The 10,712-nt window shown below is 43.8% G+C and overlaps 1 long non-coding RNA gene across 1 annotated transcript; it reads right to left on the bottom strand.

The window, feature by feature from the left end:
* Positions 1–521: 521 nt before the first annotated feature.
* Positions 522–10,362, bottom strand: LOC149127355 (uncharacterized). Its single transcript, XR_016230763.1, has 2 exons — positions 10,257–10,362; positions 522–873 (listed from the first exon to the last, which is right to left on the bottom strand). It is a non-coding gene; the product is annotated as an uncharacterized LOC149127355 (long non-coding RNA).
* Positions 10,363–10,712: the final 350 nt, after the last annotated feature.

The raw sequence follows: 10,712 nt of genomic DNA, 5'->3' as shown, positions 1-10,712 counted from the left end.
AGGAGTCTTCTAAAGAACTGGGGATGAATAACAATTGCTATTCATTATTGATGGTATCAGACTGCCACATGCATTAGTCTTGAGGTTGTCCAAGACACTAACAACAACAAAAAAAAACTGTATCTTTGCAGCTTCATATTACAAACCTCTACACTTCCAAGTAAATTCTTCTCTGTCACCTCTGAACACGTCTTCCTCACAGACATAAAGCCCCTCGTTGTTAATCCTGAAATTACTTGGTTTTTGTTAAAGTAACAAAGCTAGGATTTATTAATAGAAAGAATTTCATTTCATTTCTTAAATGCCAAGCAGTTGTCAGTAGAATCTGTTCAGTTGACATCTTGAACCCATACACCTATGAAAAATCAATCAAGGTCCAAACACATGTACATTACAACATACTAGCTTTATCATTTTCTGGTAGAGACAAGCTCTTGCTTTCTTCTAACAAATCCTAGATTTTAGAATTACAGATTTAAATATATATTATGGCTAATCACTGATGACTAGGGGCCAGAACAACCTGGAGAATATATTTTATTTTATTTTTTTTAAGATTTATTTTATTTATTTGAAAGACAGAGTTACAGAGAGAGGTAGAGACAGAGAGAGAGGTCTTCCATCCATTGGTTCACTCCCCAGATAGCCGCAATGACCGGAGCTGCGCCAATCCGAAGCCAGGAGCCAGGAGCTTCTTCCAGGTCTCCCACGTGGGTGCAGTGGCCCAAGCACTTGGGCCATCTTCTACTGATATCCCAGGCCATAGCAGAGAGCTGGATTGGAAGAGGAGCAACTGGGACTAGAATCGGCGCCCATATAGGATGCCAGCACTTCAGGCCAGGGCTTTAACCCGTTGTACTACTGCGCCGGCCCCTAAAGAATATATTTTAAATTTTTATTTATTTTCATTTTCATTTGAAAAAAAAAAAAAAACAAAGACAGACAGAGAGAAAGAGATCTTCCATCTGTTGGTTCACTCCCCAATGCCCGCAACAGCCAGGCTGAAGACCAGAGCCCATCCAGGCCTCCCATATATGTGGCAGAAACCTAACTACCTGAGCAACCATCTGCTGCTTCCCAGGATGTGCACCAGCAAGAAGCTGGATCAGAGCAGAGGAGCCAGGACTCAAAGCAGGCACTCCAATAGGGGATGCAAGTGTCCAAAGCAGCAACTTAATTTTTGTACCAAACACCCACCTTAAGAACATTTTTAATTGAGTTAATGACTAAAAATTAATAAGCAGGGAATCTATTAAATTCTATATATACAAAGGGTTTCATGATTGCAAGTGTGCATATACTTGATGTTTCCATCTTGAATTTAAGGTTTGACTACATTGAGGACTATTTGGAGATTTGATAGGAAGGGTGGAACTTCCTGGGAAAAATGTATCCCAAGAAGTTGAATGCAAGCACCAGATGAAAGAGAAGAGGAGATTGACAGCTGAGTTCTCAAGAATCTCAGTAGGTGTGCAGGGGCCAAAGCACAGGAGTGTAGCATAGCAGCAGGTAAACTGGAGGAGGCAGCAGCACCAGCCGCTGTTCCTCTTAATACGGACAGCAACCCTTGCAGTACTGCTGTTGGGTGGTGGCATCAGTGGCAACCAGAAACACTCCCTCAACCATCCCAACCAAGGGGAAAATGAAGGCAGTCTCATGGTGGCCAGGTTTTCAGACCACGTAAGGTATCCTTTGGCAACTTCAAAATTGGAGGTGAGGTGGGCCAAAGAAACACATTTTGTAGTCACAAGTCAATGCTTATGGCCCAATTTCTCCTTCCCGGTGGGCATGTGGCCCCTCAGTGTCAGTCACAAGCCTACATGTAGCAGGGAGAATTGCAACACAAGCTCACTCCCTGAGACCCTGATCCCGACACAGCCACACTTGTTTGACTTGGCAATGAGCCATTCTAGTAGAACATACGAGCCCTGAATCAGTAAGTGGACCATTTTTAAAAAATATTCAGACCTCTGAATCGGATGTTGCCATACTTTGTCACTTAATTCAGAGTCTGTCTAGAGAAAATTTGAGCAAAGTTCCCGTAACCTTCCATTTGTACCTTGGCTTATTGCCTTCATCTTGTTATTGGCATGACCTACACGAAAGGCTTTGTCTTTGGCCAAACTTGAATCAGATTCCTCTGAGCTCCTTACCTGACTATGCTTGACCTTGGCTTTCCCTCTCTGCCCTTATAGAGACCAGTTGAAGCAAGAATCTTGCTGAGTCAGTTTTGTGAAGTCCCAGACCCTTAGTATCTGACCACTCTATATCTGATCTCCCTGGCCTGCTTTCAGCAAGAACCCCATGAAATCCACTTAGCCAGAAGCTCCTATACTTTCTGCTTTCTTTTGGTAATTTCTAGCCATCGACCCCTACCCTGATCCTTGGTTATAAATCCTCACTAGTCCTTATTGGAGTCAGTCTCAGCCTTTATCCCACAGTTCAAGATGCCATTACAGTGAATCTCTGTGCCTACTGCAAGGTCCATGGACTCCTCTTGAATAAAGTCTGCCTTAACATCTGCTGGTTCAGTCCCCAAATGTCCATAAACACCCAGGACGTGGGGCAGTGGGGAGCCAAAGCTGAGAGCCAGGAACACAATCTAGGTCTCCCAAATGGGTGGCAGACACTTAACCGCTTGAGCCATTGTGCTGCCTCCCAGGGTGCACATCAGCAGAAAGCTGGAATCAGGAGCCAGAGCCAGGCATGGAGTACAGGTACACCCATGTAGCACAGGGGCAGACTATCTGTTGGCTTAACCATCAAGCCAAATGTCTGTCTTTAACAAGTGTCAGTGAATAATTTTGTTTTTTTTTTTAAACCATCCTGCTCATCATCCACCAAAGTACTAAATAATGATTTTTTTTTTGACAGGCAGAGTTAGACAGTGAGAGAGAGAGAGACAGGGAGAAAGGTCTTCCTTTTTCCGTTGGTTCACCACCCAAGTGGCCGCTACAGGAGCCAGGTGCTTCCTCCTGGTCTCCCATGCGGGTGCAGGGCCCAAGCACCTGGGCCATCCTCCACTGCACTCCCAGGCCACAGCAGAGAGCTGGACTGGAAGAGGAGAAACCAGGACAGAATCCGGTGCCCCGACCGGGACTAGAACCCAGTGTGCCAGTGCCGCAGGCGGAGGATTAGCCTAGTGAGCCCTGGCACCAGCCTAAATAATGATTTTCATTGAATGGGTGGGATCTAGGCTGAAAGTATTTCCTACTACAAGTGTTTACGTGCCATTGCATTCTTAAGCAGGCAAATTTCCATGATAATGATCAAAGAAAAATCAGAGCCAAGGCCTGCCCCGCGGCTCAATAGGCTAATCCTCCACCTTGCAAGCACCAGCACACCAGGTTCTAGTCCCGGCCGGGGTGCCGGATTCTGTCCCGGTTGCCCCTCTTCCAGGCCAGCTCTCTGCTATGGCCAGGGAGTGCAGTGGAGGATGGCCCAAGTGCTTGGGCCCTGCACCCCATTGGAGACCAGGAGAAGCACCTGGCTCCTGCCTTCGGATCAGTACGGTGCGCCGGCCGCAGCGCGCCAGCCATGGCGGCCATTGGAGGGTGAACCAACGGCAAAGGAAGACCTTTCTCTCTGTCTCTCTCTCTCTCACTGTCCACTCTGCCTGTCAAAAAAAAAAAAATCAGAGCCAAGTAAAACTACAGCACAAAATGTACTGGGCCTTCCAAAACTCCCCACCAAAGGACTCTCCATTCTCACTCCCAGTCTCCCTGTCATGTAACCCATCGTCTACCTGTCCTCCTCACCCTTCCTGAGACCCACATTCCAACTCCATCTCATCCATGAGTGAATCACTGCCATGGTCCAAATGTCGGTATCCATTCCCGCCCCTTACAAATTCATGTGCTGCCACTGAATCCCCAGTGAATTAATGTAAAGAGACAGGGCCTTTGTCATGGGAGCTCTGCCCTCATGCATGAGAGTAGTGCCCTTAGAAACAGGGTTTGAAGAGTGCTGCCTTGACCCTTCTGTCCTTGCTGCCCTGTAAGGACACAAGAAGAGGGACCACCTGGAAAAAAGAGCAGAAGCCTTTCCCAGACACCAAATCTGCCAGCAACTCGATCTTGGGCTCCCCAACCACCAGAACTGAGAGGTACACTTCTATTACTTATCAACTACTCAGTCTATGTTTGTTACAGCAACATGAACATACACACAGTCCCCTTCAGATTTTCCTTTCTGTAGCCACAACCAAGCAAGACAGAGTTCTATTGGTAAAACTGTGCCAGTCGGCATTTTTAAAACTAACTGAGAAAATTGCACAGTAATCATCAACCCTTACACATAGTAAGGCAAGTGTCAGAAGCTAGAGCTACAAAAATGATGGAGAACACGCAGCATTTGTCTTTCTGTGTCTGGCTTGCTACCCTTAAGTCCCATCCATTTGGTGGCAAATGACAGGATTTCATTCTTTCTTATGGCTGAGTAATATTCCATTGTGTGTGTGTGTGTGTGTGTGTCACATTTTCTTTATCCATTCACCTGATGATGGGCATCTTAGTAGATTCCAAATCTTAGCTATTGTGGATAATGTCACAATAGATATGGTGGAGCAGTGATCTCTTTGATAGAATGATTTTCTGTCTTTTGGATATATTCCTAGCAGCAGGATTGCTGGATTATATTGCATGTTCTTGCTCATATACAGAAGAAAAATAAATAAATAAAAACCTCAATCTGACCACAAAATAGTAATTACTAGAGGCCAGGAGAGACAGTGGTAGATAGAAGGACTTTGGATAACGGGTACCAAACCTGAGTTAGGTCTTAGGAAGTTCTTAGTGTTGTGCAGCATAATGGGGGGACTATGGTTCACAACAATTTTTATTTATTTTATGAGAAAACAGAAGAGAGGCGCCCCTAGGATCCACTCACAAGATAATGTCAAAGAAGGGGAAATATTGATTATTTTGATTGATCAGTGCACATTACATATGTTTACTGGTATGTTACTCTGTAGCCCATAAATACACAGTTATTGTTAATTAAAAAAATTTGAAAGATACCAGAGTTACAGATGGAACCTCAGATCGTCAGGAGTTCAGAACTCTTAAAGCAGAAAGACGTAAAAAGAAAATGTTGGAAATTGAACAGGACAAATAAAAGCAGTGACCAGATCTGGGGGGGCTTTAAGGAAGTCCAGCATGGCAGGGTGATCCTGAGACACGCTGACTGACAATGCTCTGGAGATTTTCTTTGCCCTTCAACTTTTTTCTCCTGCAAACAGACCACATGGTAGCCACTGCCTCAGGGAACCAGAGAATAAATGAATCATGGGCCAACACCACGGTACAACGGGTTAAAGCCCTGGCCTAAAGCGCCAGCATCCCATGTGGGCACTGGTTCTAGTCCCGGCTGCGCCTCTTCTGATCCAGCTCTCTACTATGGCCTGGGAAAACAGTAGAAGATGGCCCAAGTCCTTGGGTCCCTGCACCCGCGTGGGAGACCTGGAAGAAGCTCCTGGCTCCTGGCTTCGGACTGGCACAGCTCTGGCTGTTACAGCCATCTGGGGTGTGAACCAGCAAATGGAAGACCTCTCTCTCTGCCTCTACCTCTCTCTGTAACTCTGTCTTTCAAATAAAATAAATCTTTAAAAATAAAAAGCTATAGTCCAGGTTTAAAACAGGAATGGTCTGGAGGGCACATGATCAGTAAGAAAGTCAATTTTCCTAACCCTGAAGAAAGAAGAAAGCCAGGATTTAGAAGAGAACAGGGAAGCAAGTGCCTGTGGGAAGGCTCCTAAGCCCTGGCCCCTCAGTCCTAGATTGATTCTAGAGATGGAAGACGAACCAAAAGAGAGTTTCCTGCTCAATCTGGGAGGATAAACACAGAGAAGACCAGTGTCCCACTACCATGTGGGCCCAGCAGAGCAGCAACACCCAGAACCTTACCCCAGCACAGGCTGAAGCCGGAGCAGTTGAGTAGAAATACCTGTATCCTGCACGCAGTGTTGAAGACAACGGCCTGAGGCAGCCTCACTGGGTCATGATGTGCTTGCAATGCAGACGAGAGCAGCTGAATGTGACACTGACACAAGGCACACCTGCCAGGGCTCCCTTGCTGAACAGGGAACGGTAGTGGCTGCGGCCAAGGGCCACAAGACCAAGGACAGCACAGGAGCTGCCTGCTTGAATAAATGACTTCTGCACAGTGTGTGCCCTGGCCACTCTGCTGCCTTGCCCATATCTATCTAAGGACCAAGAATTTAGATGCAAGATGTAAGGGAGGGAGGAAACCTGGAATTATCCCAATTAGACAGTGTCAAGTCCCAAATTGACAAAGAATACATTTTTCTTTATCAGAAAAAAGGAATTCTCGGAATAGAAACTAAGTCTGTTATAAAGGAATAGTTTCATTTCTTGCTCATTTTTGTTTGTTTAATAGATAATTCATAAAAATCAAGTATGTGAAAATAGCCAACTTCCAAAACAGATAAACCATACATTGGCTCTTTCCAATATTAAAAAAAAAAAATGTTAAGCATTCTGCACTGAGTCCCACAGAGTGACTTGTCAGGAGTGTTCCTCAATGTTCCTCTGAGAAAATTCTTCCCTGTAGTGTTAAAGTCCTGTTTGACTCAAGTCAGTATTTATGCATCTAGTATCTCAAGCACAATGCTATTGTGCATTTAAAATATACCTATATGCAAACAACGAGGCAGTGTTTCAGAGCAATTAAGATGTAAGTGAGAAGGGCATTAAGCAAGATACAAGGTCAGGTGGAATTTTTCCTCCCAGTTACTGAAGGAAGGCTTACTGGGGAGGACCTTGTGGTTAGGAATTTGTTTGATCACTGATAACACTCAAATATCTCTTTAACAAGCACACTGGAGAATTTCTTGGGAGAAAAAGTTTTTATAAGATTGGTCAACAAGTTTTTAAAAGTCCAAGGATTTCAATTTCTTTACCTCAAAAGACTTTGCAGACAAGCAATAAAAGAATTAGGTGAATAATATGATGACGAAGAGAACCTTCTACACCTCTAGAACAACTCTGTTTTACACTGGATCTGCACAGAAACCACGGTGTCTCTGATGTCCTGGTGGACGGACTCTGGTATCTATTCTGATTCTGTTTACCAAGGCTTTTGAAAGTCCCATAGACTTCTTATTTTGTTTGTATCACAGTAATGTGCTTAAGACTCGGAGAAGAGGAGGCCTTCCTGCTTCACAGAAGCCCAGGGAACCAACCAGCCTGGCTCAGTTCCTCAGCAGACCCCAGCCGGTTTTCCAGCCACAGGGGAATATTTTGCCCACGTAGCTAATTCATTGTTTCCTGCGGCTTCATTATTAACAGTTAAAAACAGTCAATGTTTGAACTAAAGCTGTATTGTAAATAGACACCTTGCTGACCTGGATGGGGTTAGCTTGCAGTTACTTTCTATAACTATTCAAGCTCTGGTGGTCATTTCAGCCCTGTGCCTTTGTGAAAATAAATAAAGAGACCTTACAGGACTTTGTTTTTCCTTTTACTTGAACATGGGAAGGAGCTGAGGATTTATTGGGGATGTAAACATAGTTACTTAAATGAAAGATTGGGGCCAGCGTTGTGGCGTGGTGGGTAAAGCCACCACCTGTGATGCCAGCATCCCATATGGGCAAAAGTTGGTGTCCCAGCTGCTCCACTTCCAATCCAGCCCCCTGCTAATGGCCTGGGAAAGCACTGGACGATGGCCCAAGTGCTTGGGCCACTGCACTGACATGGAAGACCTGGAAGAATCTCCTGGCTCCTGCCTTCATCCTGGCCCTGCCCTGGCCCTTGCAGCCATCTGGGTATTGAACCAGTGGATGGAAGATCTCTCTCTCTGTCTCTCCCTCTCTCTAACTCAGTCTTTCAAATAAATAAATGTCTTTAATAAAAATAAATAAATAAAGACTATTGTTGGGGGCCGGTGCTGTGGCACAGCAGGTTAAAGCCCTGGCCTGAAGTGCCAGCATCCCATATGGGTGCCCGTTCTAGTCCCAGCTGCTCCTCTTCCGATCCAGCTCTCTGCTATGGTCTGGGAAAGCAGTACAAGATGGCCCAAGTACTTGGGCCCCTGCACCCATGTGGGAGACCCAGAAGAAGCTCCTGGCTCCTGGCTTCGGATCGGCATAGCTCCAGCCATTGCGGCTATCTGGGGAGTGAACCAGCGGGAGGAAGACCTCTCTCTCTCTCTGTCTCTACTTTTCTCTGCAACTCTGTCTTTCAAATAAATAAAAATCTTAAAAAAAAAAAAGAGATCATTGTTGCAAAGTCTATCAATAAAAATTTAGTGATTAAAAATGGAAGTGACAGGCTTATTCTAAGACTCCCAGCTCCTATTGAATTAGAGTAGTTTTTTTAATGTTCTTTTAATGGAATTTTTCATAAATGAATTTAATTGGGTTTTGAGGTATACTGTTGTGACTTTTTTTTTAAATATATGGACTGAATAGAACTAAAAATGAAGGAAAGGAAAGAAGGTATGAAGGGGAAAAATGAAGAAAAAGAAGGAAGTAGGGACGGAAGGAAGGAGGGAGGGAGGGAGGGAGGAAGAAGGAAACCCAAAGAAGGAAGAAACCAAACCCTGATAGGCCCCCTGCTGAAACTTTATAGTACCCTACAATGCCTGTTTTCCCTTTTACTAACCTACTCTCATAGCAGTGACACTGTTAGAGCATGCGCACATACTATATACAATCTCCTGCCCCCACACCCTAACCACTATACTAGCATGCCCACAAAGCAAAAACTGTATGCTGCCCTGCAAAAACCTTGGCAATCACAATTATAATCAATACTAGAGCATACCAAGAGTAAGTTCCTGCCACATATCAAAATTTAAAAATCACAGGGCGGATGCTGTGACACAGCTGGTAAGGTTGCCACCTGGGACAGCAATATCCCGTATCAGCAGCTGGTTTGAGTCCCAGATAATCTGCTTCTCATCCCACCTCCTGCTAATGTGTCTGGAAAGACAGCAAATGATGGCTCAAATATTTGAGTCCTTGCCATGCATGTGGGAGATCCAGATGGAGTTCTGTCTCCTGCTTTTAGTGTGGCCCAGCCCTGGCTGATGTGGGCACTTTTAGAGTGAATCAGTAGATGTAAGATTCTCTCTCTCTCTCTTTCTCTCTGAATCTTTCAAGTAAATAAATAAACCTTTTTTAAAAAATTTTTAAATGAAAATTAAAGTAGTAATTTAGAGGTCAGCTACTTTAAATTGAGATTCTTCACAAAACCTAGGCTATTACACCCTTTCCCCTTTGGTTTCCCTTTCTTCAAACCTGTCAAACTCTTCCCAGAATCTTTAAGAAATTCTTTACCATTGACAAACCTTTGATTTTATTGCTGAGGCTTACCTGGTCCAAATTAACCCAAATATTTAAATCAGCCCAATCTTATCTCACATAACATATTAAATATTTTATATTACTACATATAATAATAAATACATTATTATATACTACATAACATATAATAAATTATATATTATAGTACATTAAAATATAACATAACACAATCCAAGAGCTTTAATCAAAAATTTATAAATCAAAAACTCTCTAATCAAAAATTGCCAGCAATACAAGCCAGAAATATATACTACTCATATCACCCTCTGTGTGGGAGATGAACTAAATTATACACATTAAATATTGATGTACTGACTCATCCTTTTGGGGGAAAAATGGCTCCATTTAGTGGACAGTAAGGCCCAAATTGACTGTATTCCTACAAGTTCTCTGAAATATTGTCAAATATCTCCCAACTTAGAAAAGTCATCCATAACTTATGGTATCTTTAGGAATTGGCTAAAAGACTTTCTTTCAGTTTCCCTCATTTAAGTGTTCCCTGTATTAGTTATTGGGTACCTACATGTACCAGACACTTCTCTAGTTGATTGGAGAATATAAGGGGAAAAAACAGACATTACTTCACTCACTGGGGCTTACAACCTAGTAGTAGAGATGGGCAGTCAACAATACATAATAAGTAAGCAAAGAACAGAGAGTTTTTCATAAAGCTCAGAAAGATCTATTTCTTCAAACCTCCCAATGATTCCGTGAGTCCATTAATTTCCCTTCCTGCTAGAGTGGATTCTTTTTTCAGAAACTAAATCTCAACTAATGTGATCAGCCAGCCTGCTTTGCTAAGTCTCTACCCCATTCTCTCTTTTAAAATTATAAAAATTGAGTCTATCAGTCAGTATTCTTAATTGCTAGCAATGACCTCATTCAAGGAAAAATAATCACTGAAAGGAAATTGGGCAGCGCACAGAATTACCTAGAAGGCCAGAGATGCAGACTTGAAAAGCAGGAGAGAAGGGAGGCCAGGCAGCTGTACTGCTGCAAAACAGGTTCACTGTTCACTGGTTACTACTTCAGTCTGCTGCATCTTGGGCTTTATTTACTACTTGCTCAAGCCAAGTAAGGCAAAATACACACAGCCAGGAAGCAAGGGACAACAGAAGCCCAGGGCTCATGACAAGAAAGTCCCCCAGGCTTAGAAAAGCTAACCAGGGTAAATGGAGTCTTGTTACACAAGACCCACACGATTGCAGCTGAGAGACTCTGGAAAACGCTCACCCTGGCTTATATCGCCTGGGGATGACGGACCTCACTGGGCTAAAGCACTGAAGGACATTCTGTTCCTGGACTGGACAGGAACAGAGCTCAGGCTCTTCCAGTTTGTCCCCCCTTGTCTCAGGATGTTGCATTCCCAGCACACCTACTGTTATTC

The sequence above is a fragment of the Oryctolagus cuniculus genome, chromosome 3, assembly GCF_051225735.1.
Source record: "Oryctolagus cuniculus isolate XC-2025 breed Fujian yellow rabbit chromosome 3, ASM5122573v1, whole genome shotgun sequence".
Lineage (NCBI taxonomy): Eukaryota > Metazoa > Chordata > Mammalia > Lagomorpha > Leporidae > Oryctolagus > Oryctolagus cuniculus.
Note: the sequence above shows the minus strand (reverse complement) of the source record. Positions and strands in the feature narration are given on the sequence as shown.